The sequence below is a fragment of the Ranitomeya variabilis genome, chromosome 8 (assembly GCF_051348905.1).
Source record: "Ranitomeya variabilis isolate aRanVar5 chromosome 8, aRanVar5.hap1, whole genome shotgun sequence".
Lineage (NCBI taxonomy): Eukaryota > Metazoa > Chordata > Amphibia > Anura > Dendrobatidae > Ranitomeya > Ranitomeya variabilis.
Genome location: NC_135239.1, coordinates 90,117,957 through 90,135,257, shown reverse-complemented (window position 1 = coordinate 90,135,257; position 17,301 = coordinate 90,117,957). Strand labels below are relative to the sequence as shown.

The window sequence follows — 17,301 nt, the reverse complement described above, 5'->3', positions numbered from 1 at the left end:
CCCACAGGAATAGATCCAGCTGGCCTCCAGTCCAGATGACGTCCCATGTGGCGGCAGAAGAGAATCCCACCGACCAGAGGGAGAGACAACGATCGTTACCACCAGGACGGACGACCCATTTGTCACCGCTGCAGCAAGGCGGGACACATTGCAATATTCTGCAATTTAAATGAGCAACCTCTGGGGCCAACCCCCAGGAGTAAGACGACCAGGCCCACAAAGCTGGCGAGACAAGTTCGTCGGAGGACGACCGGTCCTCCCAGTTGTGATTGATGGTATCACAATGAACGCTTTACTGGACACCGGCTCCCATATGATGACTATGCCATATATTCTTTATATTCTTTAGAAATGGTACTGGGCTGACTCTGATATTACACGCGGCCCAGATAGTGATCTGACCATAGTCCCCAGCAATAGTCTGCTTTTGCTACAAGTGGGGTATATAGAGGTGACCATCAAGATTGACAGAGTAGAATTGAAGTCACAAGGTTTGATTATAGTTGATATTGACAAATGAGAATACCATCCTATGATCAATTTAGGCACCAATGTAATAGAGCATTGTCTTGGAGAAATTATTGTCTTGTTGCAACAGGTAAGTGAGACTACCAGTTCCAGTCAGCAGCGAGTCCTGCAAAAGGTGATCAAAGTACTGATGCAGAGATATGTAGTAGAGTTTTCTGGTGGAGAAGTCGGCAGTGTCAGAGTGATCGATCCAATCCCCATTGCAATACCCCTTAGGAGTGAAATGTTAATCTGGTGTCGAGCAGCAATAGGCCTCAGGGGTCAAGACTTCCAGGCTCTGATAGAACTCGTGTACTCTGATAGTAGGCCTACTGTCCTAACAGCCAGAGGGGTAGTCGATGTCCGCAAGGGGAGGGTACCGATACGTATCCTGAATTGTGGGGAGAAAGGTCCATTTTCCCACGATATACTACCCTTGCTAAGCTGTTCACTGTAAATAACAATGCAATACAGGCAGTAGAACCCTTGCTTCCTCCTGACCAGGTAGAATACAATGGCTCTGAGGGGCAGTTGGAGGATTGGTGCCAGAAGTTACAAGTAGGCACTGACTCCACCCCTTTGCACCAAAAGCATGGGGCTTATCGAGTGGTCCAAGAATATGAGCTGGTCTTTAGCAGACACCCTCTAGACTTTGGGCAGGTAAAAGGGGTCCAACACCATATCCCCACTGGAGATCACCTGCCCATTAAAGAGAGGTACCGGCCTGTACCTCCAGCTCCCTACCAATGTGCCAAGGGTATGTTACAGGAGATGAAGGAAGCTGGGGTGATCAGAGACAGTTGTAGCCCCTGGGCAGCTACATTGGTCCTTGTTAGAAAGAAAGATGGTACAATGAGGATGTGTGTTGACTACAGGCAGATTAACCGCGTTACACATAAGGATGCCTACCCATTACCCAGAATTGAGGAATCATTAGCTGCACTGAAATCCGCTAACTATTTCTCCACCTTAGATCTCACCAGTGGGTATTGGCAGGATCCTGTGGCAAAGGCAGATAAAGAGAAGACCTCCTTCACAACACCCATGGGCTTAAGCGAGTTCAACTACATGCCATTTGGGCTTTGTAATGCACCGGGGACGTTCCAGAGGATGATAGAGTGTTACCTCGGGCACAAGAACTTTGAAACCGTTCTGTTGTACCTGGATGGCATCATTGTCTTCTCCAAAACCTATGAAGAACACTTGAAGCACCTGGCTGAGGTGTTCGAAGCCCTGTCCAACTTTGGCCTGAAAGTGAAGCTGTCCAAGTGCCACCTGTTGAAGCCCAAGGTACAGTACCTATGCCATGTAGTAAGTGCAGAAGGCATGGCATCCGACCCTGAGAAAGTCACCATTATCAGGGAATGGCCAAAACCCAACACCTTTCATGAAGTATGGCAGTTCCTCGGGTTGGTAGGCTACTACCGGAGATTCATCAGGGGCTTCACCAAGATAGCCACACCCCTGCAGGACCCTTCTAGTGGGCCAATCCAAGAAGGCCAAGAATAAGAATCCTCTGTTTGAGTGGAACAGCAGGCTAGAAGAATCCTTCACCCGGTTGAAGTTGGCTTTCATGGGAGATGAAGTCCAGGCCTACAGTATCCTGATTATGACCAACCATTCATACTTTACACTCATGCCAGCAATGTGGGATTGGGAGCAGTGCTGTCACAAGTTCAGAGAGAAAATTATTGCCTACGCCAACAGGAAGCTTCATCCCACTGAAAGGAACCCCAACAACTATAGTTCATTCAATTGGTGTTTTTCACCATAGTCTAGGCTGTGACCGAGCGATTCAAACACTACCTGGCCTCAGCGAAGTTTACCATCTTCAAGGACAATAATTCGCTGACTCATTTGGAAACTGCAAGGCTAGGTGCATTGGAACTGCAATGGATGGCCCGGCTGTCTAACTACAAGATTACCATCAAGTACTGAGCGGGGCATAAGAACGCTAATGCTGATGCGCTGTCCTGGATGCCCAATCTACCAGACGAGGAAGAGGACCCAGAAGAGCTAGAAGAAATCAAGTTACCAGCCTTCCACCGCCCTGAGGCGGCCCAGTGCTCCCATTACATGAGGAACAAGCGCTATGTCATGCAAGAGGCCATGTTTAACCCGTTGCTCCACCATGGATGGGCAGAGATGCAGGATAGTGACCTGGCAGTCTGCTTAGTAAAGGAGTTGCTGACACAAGCTGACTCACACCCTGGCTCAGATGTTTCACAGGAAAAGCAATAGTTGTGGAAGAAGAAGGGCAAGCTGTTCATCTATGAGGGTAAACTGTGTCGGAGGAACATCAACTTACGCAAATACAAACTGGTCTGGCACGTGGTAGTCCTGAAGTGGGATGCACCAATGGTCTTAGAGGCGTACAACAATGGAGCAGGATACTTCAGGTTCAAGAAGCTGGAGGTCCTACTTTGTGAGAGTTTCTACTGGATTGGCATGAGGAAAGCCATTGAGAGGTGGTGCTGAGAATGTGGCCAATGCAACCTGCGCAGGAAAGACCGTAACAACCAGTGAGCCCCACTACAGACGATCATCACGAAGCAGCCGCTTGAATTGGTAGCTTTGGATCACGTGAAGTTGACTCTGAGTAGGACTTGCTACACCTATGTTTTGACCTTTATGGACCATTACTCAAAGTTCCTGGTAGTCGTGCCTGTCAAAGACCAAACAGCAAAGACTGCAGCCAAAGCATTCCAAGAACATTTTTGTCGACCGTGCGGTTACCCTGAACAAATGCTCACCAACCAAGGCCTAGCCTTTGAGGTAGAAGTGTTTCAGGAGTTCTGTAACCTGTATGGCTGCAAGAAGATCAGGACGAAGCTGTACCATCCGCAGACAAATGGCATGTGCGAGAAAATGAACCACGTGGTAATTGACCTTATAAAGGAACCAGCAATATAAATTCACATAGATACACTAAACTCAGAAATAATCATAAGCAATAAGGAGAACTCAAGAGTTTTTTTGCGTATAAAAATAAATATATATTTTATTACATATAATGTTAACAAATATTCATTATAATAATAATACTAAAGACAATATGTCAGTATGAAAACAAATTGATCCAACTTAGGTGATAGCGCAAGCGCGATCACTAACAGAGAACTGACAGAGTGCAAGAACGGGTCCAAATAATTACTAGCTACCAAATAGGTGTGTACTAACTAACACAGAGCAATGCAATCTTGTGTTAGCTTAGGCGTGACACATATTTAAATACAATGGTCCAAGTCACGCTGACTTAGTAGCAGCGCTAATCTTATGATAATTAGGCGTCACACCTAACATTTGCTAAGGAACCGCACATAACAAGTAAAGCAGTAAAAAGGTTAATTACCCATATTATGAAGATGTCAGCTCTGCGAGTGATCGCTCTCCCCGACGCGCCCCCTTGAGGAAGCGAGATTTTGTCACGCGAAACGCGCGTCGGGGAGAGCGATCACTCGCAGAGCTGACATCTTCATAATATGGGTAATTAACCTTTTTACTGCTTTACTTGTTATGTGCGGTTCCTTAGCAAATGTTAGGTGTGACGCCTAATTATCATAAGATTAGCGCTGCTACTAAAGGTACCTTCACACGAAACGACGCTGCAGCGATAGCGACAACGATGCCGATCGCTGCAGCGTCGCTGTTTGATCGCTGGAGAGCTGTCACACAGACCTCTCTCCAGCGACCAACTATGCCGAGGTCCCCGGGTAACCAGGGTAAACATCAGGTTGCTAAGCGCAGGGCCGCGCTTAGTAACCCGATGTTTACCCTGGTTACCAGCGTAAAATGTAAAAAAAACAAACAGTACATGCTCACCTACGCGTCCCCCGGCGTCCGCTTCCTGCACTGACTGACTGACTGAGCGCCGGCAGTAGCAGGGCACAGCGGTGACGTCACCGCTGTGCTGTGCTTTCACTTTCACTTTGCGGCGCTCAGTCAGTGTGGGAAGCAGACGCCGGGGGATGCGAATGTAAGTATGTACTGTTTGGTTTTTTTACATTTTACACTGGTAACCAGGGTAAACATCGGGTTACTAAGCGCGGCCCTGCACTTAGTAACCCGATGTTTACCCTGGTTACCAGTGTAAAATATCGCTGGTATCGTTGCTTTTGCTGTCAAACACAACGATACACGGCGATCGGACGACCAAATAAAGTTCTGAACTTTATTCAGCGACCAGCGACATCACAGCAGGATCCTGATCGCTGCTGCGTGTCAAACTAAACGATATCGCTAGCCAGGACGCTGCAACGTCACGGATCGCTAGCGATATCGTTACAAAGTCGTTTCGTGTGAAGGTACCTTAAGTCAGCGCGACTTGGACCATTGTATTTAAATATGTGTCACGCCTAAGCTAACACAAGATTGCAATGCTCTGTGTTAGTTAGTACACACCTATTTGGTAGCTAGTAATTATTTGGACCCGTTCTTGCACTCTGTCAGTTCTCTGTTAGTGATCGCGCTTGCGCTATCACCTAAGTTGGATCAATTTGTTTTCATACTGACATACACTCACCGGCCACTTTATTAGGTACACCATGCTAGTAACGGGTTGGACCCCCTTTTGCCTTCAGAACTGCCTCAATTCTTCGTGGCATAGATTCAACAAGGTGCTGGAAGCATTCCTCAGAGATTTTGGTCCATATTGACATGATGGCATCACACAGTTGCCGCAGATTTGTCGGCTGCACATCCCAAAGATGCTCCATACAAGGCAGGATGGATCCATGCTTTCATGTTGTTTACGCCAAATTCTGACCCTACCATCTGAATGTCGCAGCAGAAATCGAGACTCATCAGACCAAGCAACGTTTTTCCAATCTTCTACTGTCCAATTTCGATGAGCTTGTACAAATTGTAGCCTCAGTTTCCTGTTCTTAGCTGAAAGGAGTGAAACCCGGTGTGGTCTTCTGCTGCTGTAGCCCATCTGCCTCAAAGTTCGACGCACTGTGCGTTCAGAGATGCTCTTAGGCCTACCTTGGTTGTAATGGGTGGCGATTTGAGTCACTGTTGCCTTTCTATCAGCTCGAACCAGTCTGCCCATTCTCCTCTGACCTCTGGCATCAACAAGGCATTTCCGCCCACAGAACTGCCGCTCACTGGATTTTTTTTCTTTTTCGGACCATTCTCTGTAAACCCTAGAGATGGTTGTGCGTGAAAATCCCAGTAGATCAGCAGTTTCTGAAATACTCAGACCAGCCCTTCTGGCACCAACAACCATGCCACGTTCAAAGGCACTCAAATCACCTTTCTTCCCCATACTGATGCTCGGTTTGAACTGCAGGAGATTGTCTTGACCATGTCTACATGCCTAAATGCACTGAGTTGCCGCCATGTGATTGGCTGATTAGAAATTAAGTGTTAACAAGAAGTTGGACAGGTGTACCTAATAAAGTGGCCGGTGAGTGTATTGTCTTTAGTATTATTATTATAATGAATATTTGTTAACATTATATGTAATAAAATATATATTTATTTTTATACGCAAAAAAACTCTTGAGTTCTCCTTATTGCTTGTGGTAATTGACCTGTTGAAGATCTTGCCCCTGGAAGAGAGAAACTTGTGGCCAGAGAAGTTGCCGGATCTGGTAGGTCTATACAACCATATCCCAATGAACTCCACCAACTGTACACCTGCCTACCTGATGAGAGTGAGACCTTGCAAGTTACCCATTGACTCGAACATAGGAGTCCTAACACCTGCAACGACATCACCAGATGCAGGCTTGGATACAGAGCGGCAGCAGCAATACTACAAAGTGCAAGAATGTGTAGAGAAAAGTTTGTCCCAGGCAAGACAGACAGGAAAAGAGCTACAACCAACAAGCTCTGGCTACTCCTTTAGTACTGGAAGAACAAGTTCTCAAAAGAAAGAGGAGGATGCACAAACTAGATGATCAGTGGGAGGTTCAGCCATTCACCATTTTACCTTCAGACTTTGATAACACCAAGTTGTGCCTCATCAGTAAAGATGGAGGAGAAACCTCAGCGGTAGTGTGGAGGGATCGTTTAAAACCATGCCCAAACCAACTAAAAGAGAGGATTGAAGATCAAGACATTCCTCAGCCAAAGGAAGAAGTGGAAGAAAAGATCAGCACAGTACTCGGCGAGTTCCCTCTAAATTGGACAAGAGTGAACCAGGCCATAGTCATGCCCGTTTTGACCTTTCCCCAGCTAGTAGTGCCAGAAAGAGATGTGACCCAAGACCCATCTGATGGCCAGCAGGCTCCAGCAGCAGATGCCACACTAGCAGCTGAGCAAAAGAATCCACCCCCTGCCAGCAGTTAATCTGTCATGCCCACAGTGAGTAGGGGTAATCCTAGAAAATCAGGTATACCTGTGCTACGAAGAGTCCCCCATAGTGTAGCCAATAGAGAGTGCACTACACCAGTGGTAGCAAGCACAATGAATTCGGTCAGGTCACTATCAATACCTGTACTACGTAGATTCACCCGTAGTACCAGAGGTCAGATCTCATCCCGGTATGGGACTAAAATGTCAATGTATTAATAATGTAAATAAGTTGAAATTTATGTGATTGCAACAACCAAGCCTATGAGCCTACAGAGACTCTGTAAGAAGTTTTGAGGCACTCTATTTTACCTGTTGAAGGACAATTGGGCCACAGGACTATGTGTGGTCTGGACCTTAATCGAACATACTGTAGTTACCAACTGAGTTCAGGACTAATTTTGAACTTTGGTTTTTGTAATTTTTTTACTTTCACATCCCCTACACCCCGGGCCCGGATGGGATACACCCCCGAGTACTGCAGGAATTAAGTACAGTCATTGATAGATCATTATTTTTAATCTTTAAAGAGTCCATAATAACAGGGTCTGTACCACAGGACTGGCGTATAGCAAATGTGCTGCCAATATTCAAAAAGGGGACAAAAACTGAACTCGGAAATTATAGGCCAGTAAGCTTAACCTCTACTGTGGGTAAAACCCTGGAGGGCATTCTAAGGGATGCTATGGTGGAGTATCTGAAGAGGAATAACCTCATGACCCAATACCAACATGGGTTTACTAAAGACCGTTCCTGTCAGACTAATCTGATCAATTTCTATGAAGAGGTAAGTTCCAGACTGGACCAAGGGAACTCAGTGGACGTAGTGTATATGGACTTTTCAAAAGCTTTTTATACATTGCCGCACAAAAGGTTGATACATAAAATGAGAATAATGGGGATAGGGGAAAATATTTGTAAGTGGGTTAAGAGCTGGCTCAGGGATAGGAAACAAAGGGTGGTTATTAATGGAGCACACTCGGACTGGGTTGTGGTTAGCAGTGGGGTACCACATGGGTCAGTATTGGGCCCTCTTCTTTTTAACATATTTATTAATGATCTTGTAGGGGGCATACTGAGTGGAATTTCAATATTTGCAGATGACACTAAACTCCGCAGGGTAATCAATACAGAGGAGGACAATTTTATATTACAGGATAATTTATGTAAGCTAGAAGCTTTGGCTGATAAATGGCAAATGAGCTTTAATGGGGATAAATGTAAGGTCATGCACTTAGGTAGACGTAATAAGATGTATAACTATGTGCTTTAGGCCGGAGACACACTGGTGCGAGATACGGCCGAGTCTCGCTGGTTAAAAGCAAGCTGTGGCGCCGGCACTGCAGAGCGGAGCTGTGCAGCTCCATGTATTGCTATGCAGCTGCACGCTCCGCTCCGGAGTGCAGGTGCCACAGCTTGCTTTTAACCAGCGGCCGTATCTCGCACCAGTGTGTCTCCGGCCTAATTCTAAAACTCTGGGCAAAACCGTCAATGAAAAAGACCTGGGAGTATGGGTGGATGACAAACTCACATTTAGTGGCCAGTGTCAGGCAGCTGCTACAAAGGCAAATAAAATAATGGGATGCATTAAAAGAGGCATAGATGCTCATGAGGAGAACATAATTTTACCTCTATACAAGTCACTAGTTTGACCACACTTAGAATACTGTGTACAGTTCTGGTTTCCGGTGTATAAGAAAGACATAGCTGAACTGGAGCGGGTGCAGAGAAGAGCGACCAAGGTTATTAGAGGACTGGGGGGTCTGCAATACCAAGACAGGTTATTACACTTGGGGCTATTTAGTTTGGAAAAACGAAGGCTAAGGGGTGATCTTATGTTAATGTATAAATATATGAGGGGACAGTACAAAGACCATTCTGATGATCTTTTTAACCCCTTCATGACCCAGCCTATTTTGGCCTTAATGACCTTGCCGTTTTTTGCAATTCTGACCAGTGTCCCTTTATGAGGTAATAACTCAGGAACGCTTCAACGGATCCTAGCGATTCTGAGATTGTTTTTTTCGTGACATATTGGGCTTCATGTTAGTAGTAAATTTAGGTCGATAATTTCTGAGTTTATTTGTGAAAAAAACGGAAATTTGGCGAAAATTTTGAAAATTTCGCAATTTTCACATTTTGAATTTTTATTCTGTTAAACCAGAGAGTTATGTGACACAAAATAGTTAATAAATAACGTTTCCCACATGTCTACTTTACATCAGCACAATTTTGGAAACAATTTTTTTTTTTGCTAGGAAGTTATAAGGGTTAAAATTTGACCAGTGATTTCTCATTTTTACAACAAAATTTACAAAACCATTTTTTTTAGGGACCACCTCACATTTGAAGTCATTTTGAGGGTTCTATATGGCGGAAAATACCCAAAAGTGACACCATTCTAAAAACTGCACCCCTCAAGGTGCTCAAAACCACATTCAAGAAGTTTATTAACCCTTCAGGTGTTTCACAGCAGCAGAAGCAACATGGAAGTAAAAAATGAACATTTAACTTTTTAGTCACAAAAATGATCTTTTAGCAAATATTTTTTTATTTTCCCAGCGGTAAAAGGAGAAACTGGACCACGGACGTTGTTGTCCAATTTGTCCTGAGTACGCTGATACCTCATATGTGGGGGTAAACCACTGTTTGGGCGCACGGCAGGGCTCGGAAGGGAAGGAGCGCCATTTGACTTTTTAAATGAAAAATTGGCTCCAATCTTTAGCGGACACCATGTCGCGTTTGGAGAGCCCCCGTGTGCCTAAACATTGGAGCTCCCCCACAAGTGACCACATTTTGGAAACTAGACCCCCCAAGGAACTTATCTAGAAGCATAGTGAGCACTTTAAACCCCCAGGTGCTTCACAAATTGATCCGTAAAAATGAAAAAGTACTTTTTTTTCACAAAAAAATTATTTTAGCCTCAATTTTTTCATTTTCACATGGGCAACAGGATAAAATGGATCCTAAATTTTGTTGGGCAATTTCTCCTGAGTACACCAATACCTCACATGTGGGGGTAAACCACTGTTTGGGCACATGGTAAGGCTCGGAAGGGAAGGAGCGCCATTTGACTTTTTGAATGAAAAATTATCTCCATCGTTAGCGGACACCATGTCGCGTTTGGAAAGCCCCTGTGTGCCTAAACATTGGAGCTCCTCCACAAGTGACCCCATTTTGGAAACTAGACCCCCCAAGGAACTCATCTAGAGGCATAGTGAGCACTTTAAACCCCCAGGTGCTTCACAAATTGATCCGCAAAAATGAAAAAGTACTTTTTTTCACACAAAATTTCTTTTAGCCTCAATTCTTTCATTTTCACATGGGCAACAGGATAAAATGGATCCTAAAATTTGTTGGGCAATTTCTCCTGAGTATGCCGATACCTCATATGTGGGGGTAAACCACTGTTTGGGTGCACGGCAAGGCTCGGAAGGGGAGGCGTGCCATTTGACTTTTTGAATGGAAAATTAGCTCCAATCGTTAGCGGACACCATGTCACGTTTGGAGAGCCCATGTGTGCCTAAACATTGGAGCTCCCCTACAAGTGACCCCATTTTGGAAACTAGACCCCCCAAGGAACTTATCTAGATGCATAGTGAGCACTTATAACCCCCAGGTGCTTCACAGAAGTTTATAACGCAGAGCCGTGAAAATAAAAAAATAATTTTTCTTTCCTCAAAAATGATTTTTAGCCCAGAATTTTTTATTTTCTTACGGGTAATAGGAGAAATTGGACCCCAAATGTTGTTGACCAGTTTCTCCTGAGTACGATGATTCCCCATATGTGGGGGTAAACCACTGTTTGGGCACACGGCAGGGCTCGGAAGGGAAGGCATGCCATTTGGCTTTTTGAATGGAAAATTAGCTCCAATCATTAGCGGACACCATGTCGCGTTTGGAGAGCCCCTGTGTGCCTAAACATTGGAGCTCCCGCACAAGTGACCCCATTTTGGAAACTAGACCTCCCAAGGAACTAATCTAGATGTGTGGTGAGCACTTTGAACCCCCAAGTGCTTCACAGAAGTTTATAACGCAGAGCCATGAAAATAAAAAATAATTTTTCTTTTCTCAAAAATGATTTTTTAGCCCACAATTTCTTATTTTCAAAGGGTAACAGGAGAAATTGGACCCCAAAAGTTGTTGTCCAGTTTCTCCTGAGTACGCTGATACCCCATATGTGGGGGTAAACCACTGTTTTGGCACACGTCGGGGTTCGGAAGGGAAGTAGTGACGTTTTGAAATGCAGACTTTGATGGAATGCTCTGCGGGCATAAGGTTGCGTTTGCAGAGCCCCTGATGTGCCTAAACAGTAGGAACTCCCAACAAGTGACTCCATTTTGGAAACTAGACCCCCAAGGGAACTTATCTACATGTGTGGTGAGCACTTTGAACCCCCAAGTGCTTCACAGAAGTTTATAACGCAGAGCCGTGAAAATAATAAATGCGTTTCCTTTCCTCAAAAATATTTTTTTAGCCCAGAATTTTTTATTTTTGCAAGAGTAACAGGAGAAATTGGACCCCAAAAGTTGTTGTCCAGTTTCTCCTGAGTACGCTGATACCCCATATGTGGGGGTAAACCACTGTTTGGGCACATGCCGGGGCTCGGAAGGGAAGTAGTGACGTTTTGGAATGCAGACTTTGATGGAATGGTCTGCGGGCATCATGTTACGTTTGCAGAGCCCCTGATATGCCTAAACAGTAGAAACCCCCCACAATTGACCCCATTTTGGAAACTAGACCCCCCATGGAACTTATCTAGATGTGTGGTGAGCACGTTCAACCCCCAAATGCTTCACAGAAGTTTACAACGCAGAGCCGTGAAAATAAAAAATCATTTTTCTTTCCTCAAAAAAGATGTTTTAGCAAGCAATTTTTTATTTTCACAAGGGTAACAGGAGAATTTGGACCCCAATATTTGTTGCGCAGTTTGTTGTGAGTGTGCTGGTACCCCATATGTGGGGGTAAACCACTGTTTGGGCACACATCAGGGCTCGGAAGGGAAGTAGTGACATTTGAAATGCAGACTTTGATGGAATGGTCTGCGGGCGTCACATTGCATTTGCAGAGCCCCTGCTGTGCCTAAACAGTAGAAACACCCCACAAGTGACCCCATTTTGGAAACTAGACCCCCGAAGGAACTTATCTAGATGTGTGGTGAGCACTTTCAACCCCCAAGTGCTTCACAGAAGTTTATAACGCAGAGCCGTGAAAATAAAAAATAATTGTTCTTTCCTCAAAAATTATGTTTTAGCAAGTAATTTTTTATTTTTACAAGGGTAACAGGAGAAATTGGACCCCAACAGTTGTTGCCCAGTTTGTCCTGAGTACGCTGGTACCCCAAATGTGGGGGTAAACCACTGTTTGGGCGCACGTCGGGGCTTGGAAGGGCGGGAGCACCATTTGACTTTTTGAACGCAAGATTGGCTGGAATCAATGGTGGCGCCATGTTGCGTTTGGAGACCCCTGATGTGCCCAAACAGTGGAATCCCCTCAATTCTAACTTCAACACTAACCCCAACACACCCCTAATCCTAATCCCAACTGTAGCCATAACCCTAATCACAACCCTAACCCCAACACACCCCTAACCACAACCCTAACCGCAACACACCCGTAACCCTACATCCAACCCTAACCCTAATCCTAACCCTAATCCCAACCGTAACCCTAATCCCAACCCTAACCACAACTGTAACCCCTACACACCCCTAACCCTATCCGTAACCCTAACCACAAGCCTAATCTTAACCCTATTTCAAACCCTAGCCCTAATTCCAACCCTAACTCTAATTCCAACCCTAACCCTAAGGCTATGTGCCCACGTTGCGGATTCGTGTGAGATTTTTCCGCACGATTTTTGAAAAATCTGCAGGTAAAAGGCACTGCGTTTTACCTGCGGATTTACAGCAGATTTCCAGTGTTTTTTTGTGCGGATTTTACCTGCGGATTCCTATTGAGGAACAGGTGTAAAACGCTGCGGAATCCGCACAAAGAATTGACATGCTGCGGAAAATACAACGCAGCGTTTCTGCACTGAATTTTCCGCACCATGGGCACAGTGGATTTGGTTTTCCTTAGGTGTACATGGTACTGTAAACCTGATGGAAAACTGCTTCGAATTCGCAGCGGCCAATCCGCTGTGGATCCGCGGCCAATCCACTGCGGATCCGCGGCCCATCCGCTGCGGATCCGCGGCCAATCCGCTGCGGATCCGCGGCCAATCCGCTGCGGATCCGCTGCCAATCCGCTGCGGATCCGCGGCCAATCCGCTGCGGATCCGCTGCCGATCCGCTGCGGATCCGCGGCCGATCCGCTGCCGATCCGCTGCGGATCCGTGGCTGATCCGCTGCGGATCCGCGGCCGATCCGCTCTGTGTGCACATGCCATAACCCTAACCCTAACCCTATCCATAACCCTAACCCTACCCCTAACCCTACCCCTAGTTCTAACCCTAGTTCTAACCCTAACCCTAGTGGAAAAAGAAAAAAAAATATTTTCTTTATTTTATTATTGTCCCTACCTATGGGGGTGATAAAGGGGGGGGGGGTTTATTTATTATTTTTTTATTTTGATCGCTGTGAGAGAACCTACTACAGCGATCAAAATGTACTTGTAATGAATCTGCCGGCTGGCAGATTCGGCGGGCGCACTGCGCATGCGCCCGCCATTTTCCAAGATGGCGGCGCCCATGGAGAAGACGGCCGGACACCGGGAGGGACATGGAAGCTAGGTAAGTATGGGGGGGTGGGATCGGAACACGGGGGGGGATCGGAGGACCGGGGGAGCGGACAAGAGGACCGGGGGAGCGGACAGGAGGGAGGAGGGGAGCGGACAGGAGATCGGGGCAGAAAGGACGACTGGGGGGGCGATCGGTGGGGTGGGGGGGGCAGATCGGGGTCTCCAGCCATGGCAGATGCTATTGCAGCATCGGCCATGGCTGGATTGTAATATTTCACCATTTTCATAGGTGAAATATTACAAATCGCTCTGATTGGCTTTTTCACTTTCAACAGCCAATCAGAGCGATCGTAGCCACGGGGGGGTGAAGCCACCCCCCCCCTGGGCTGAAGTACCACTCCCCCTGTCACTGCAGATCTGGTGAAAATGGAGTTAACCCTTTCACCCGATCTGCAGGGATGCGATCTTTCCATGACGCCACATAGGCGTCATGGGTCGGATTGGCACGGGTTTTCATGACGCCTACGTGGCGTCAAAGGTCGGGAAGGGGTTAATCATAGACCTGAGACAGAGACAAGGGGGCAACCTCTACGTCTGGAGGAAAGGAGGTTTAAGCAAAATAACAGATGCAGATTCTTTACTGTAAGAGTAGTGAGACTATGGAACTCTCTGCCGTATGATGTTGTAATGAGTGATTTATTACTTATATTTAAGAGGGGACTGAATGCCTTTCTTGAAAAGTATAATGCTACAGGCTATATATACTACATTCCTTGTTAGGGTGTTGATCCAGGGAACTAGTCTAATTGCCGTATGTGGAGTCGGGAAGGAATTTTTTTCCCCAGTGTGGAGCTTACTCTTTGCCACATGGAGTTTTTTTGCCTTCCTCTGGATCAACATGTTAGGGCATGTTAGGTTAGGCTATGGGTTGAACTAGATGGACTTAAAGTCTTCCTTCAACCTTAATAACTATGTTACTTGCCTCAACATTTTCTTGTGGGAGACAGGACTCCTCTCCACACTCACACCTATACAAAATTGTTGATAAGGCCCAACTTGTATGCAATAGTGGTAGTAAAATCTTATATTGGTCAACAAGTGCTGGATGTAGGACATTTTTGCTGCCTGGCTGTAGTGAATATCTTTTATTGCAGTGATATTCTCTGGCATGACTATCTCATTCATACAGAAAGCAGCAGTAGTTTGTTTATCTACCCTGGAGACCAAGTAAGAGGGCAACCACCTTTAAGTCACCACAGGGGTGAACAAATGTTGGTCATAGTTCAGGTACCCCAACAGTTGTTTATGTTGTCATAGGTTTCATTCATGTGGACTGCATAACCAACTGGAATTGAAGTTAGTGCATTGCCATTATGAAGCAAGACAGTCTTTAGGCTTGTTTTATTCGAATTGATGAAGAGCCTCTTTTTCTCTGGATTATGACTTATCTTCAGAGCCTCCATTAAACTGGATGTTGTTGCATGCCACAAGGTCACACTCCATGAAAATGTATAGGTCAAGATCTTTATCACAGTTGTGGAACAAAAAAAAATCCGAGCATGGAGATTACACTACTGTAGCCTGGAACTTAAGAGCTCAGCTGTACTCTTGGGCAGATCAAAATCATTATCAAGATTCATTCAGTTCACTTTTGTGTTATAAGGTGTGGGTCAGTTAACATCGCTGAAATAGTCTGGATCCTGAAAAGAAGATTCTTTGTGGCACGCTAAGCTCCCTCTTTTTCCTCACTTGATTCCATTGAAAAGTTTTCTGGTTCTTTTGAATCCATCAGTTCTTTTGTATGTGGTACTGGGCATAATGCAGAAAGGATGTTTGGATACTGTAAAGTCCACTTCTTTTGCCTTGAAACACCATTCCTAATGGGGGCATCATGCAAAAATAGCAATAGTGTGATCAGTTTGCTCTTTGTAGATCATTGGGCCTGGAAAATTCAGATATTTCCTCTTCCAATGCAACCACTGGATAAGATGGGACTCTTGTCCTGATCTGCTATTCTGCAGCCAAAATACAGGTCAGAGGCTTTCCTTATCATGGAAGTGAAGTTTTGCCTTTGGTACTGTGACTGTTAGGAGTCGAGTTCCCGCCGCTGCACAGGGGGAATCTCGAACCATGTCTGCTGCGGTCTCCCATTCTCCTCCAGCCGCAGTGGAACCTGCCCAGCGGAGACGTCGGTCCCAGCATCTGGCTCAGGCTGATACTGTGCACTTGGTTACTGCTGCCTTTCCAGGCTCTGCCTTTGTAGCCAGTACTAATCAGCAGCGAGCAGGTGTTTCAGGGACTAAGTCCTGCTTTTCCCATACTGAGCATGCCCACAGGACGACCTCTCATTGGAGGTCGGGGGTCACATGTTCAGGTCCTGTAGCAGCTTCTATTGGACCATAAGGAAGGTCCTTTGGAGCTACAGCTATAAAAGGTTCGCATGGCTGCACGGCCATGTGCTAGTATAAACTTGATAACATGTGTGTGTAGATGAATGTCTGTCGATGGATGAAAGCTCCTTAATCATTCCCATTGCTTGTGTTGATGACTGCTCACGAATGGTGGAAGCTACCTAGCGCCCGACAGTGCTACCTGCACACTTAGGACACATTTCTGTGTCTATTCGCAGTGCCCCCTGTACGGCACCGTGCGCAATCAGTGTGCTTTCCTGACAGCCGGTCAGTGTAGGGTGGGAATTCCCGCTTGGACTCAGCATCTGACTTGGGGCGTCCTCAGTCGTGGGCTCAAAAGCCACCGAGGGTTAGAGCGAGTCCAGTCACCAGTTTAGTGGGGGTGATTCATAGGGATCCCACTAGTGTCTTCCAGCTGCACCCTGTGGCTGCTAACAGGGCACAGCGTATTTATGGCGACTCTGTGAAGCAACAGAGTTAGCTACCATTCATACTGGGTGAGGTCTAACCCACGTGTGAGCAAGCGTCCATCCGCCATTTCTCAGCAGCAGGTGTCATCTCTGCACGGTGGACCCTGGACTGCAAACGCACCTCATATTCTCTAATATTATTATTTGGTGCATTCCGCCAGTCCTAACAGTGACTCCTCCGAATATGTAGCAAAAACTGTTCGCTTTGTAAATGCAAGAACGAGGCATATTTGTAAAAACATGCCAATTCGGCATGATAAATACAGCATTCTGAGAGAGCATCATATAATCGGATCACATTCACCCATTAAAGTTTATGGGTGCGAGTGATCCATTGGACTGCACTTATATGTTTTCGGAATGCAGTCCGATGTACTCCGCATAGAGTCAATAGAGGACATGTAAAAATTAAGATTCTCCCTCTTCTCCGCACCAGTGGTGCGATTTTTTAATGCAAGAGAATTGGATCACACTGATGACACTCGGATCAAACTCTGACAGAGTTTGATCTGAGGGCCATTAGCATAATCGTCCCAATTCTCTCGCATGAGAGAATATACAGCAGAGTGAGCGTCCCCTTAATGCTTATCTCTGTGCATTCAGGCAAAAGACATGTTTCACTCAAAGGGATGTAAAGGACTAGAACTCTATTGCCACCTATTGGAAGAAGTGATCTAAAAGTCAATATCGAATCTTTAACGAGCCTTGCCATATGACTTAAGATAAAAGCCAAACCAGAATCTCAATTTGCAGACACACTGTTCTGGCTTTTATCCTAAGTCATATGACACGGCACGTTAAAGACTCAATATTGACTTTTATTATTAGTACATCGAATTGGTGGCAATAGAATTCAAGTCCTCTTCCTCTCAGATGATGCAATTTGCATATTTAATTTCCCAGAGGAGAATTGCGTGGCTTATAGTTATAAGTCT

General features: G+C 45.7%; 1 protein-coding gene across 11 annotated transcripts in view; it reads left to right on the top strand.

The window, feature by feature from the left end:
- The window catches only part of LOC143788318 (complement factor H-related protein 3-like), a 249,585-nt gene that overhangs the window by 109,320 nt on the left and 122,964 nt on the right, over positions 1 to 17,301 (top strand). The window lies entirely within an intron of this gene.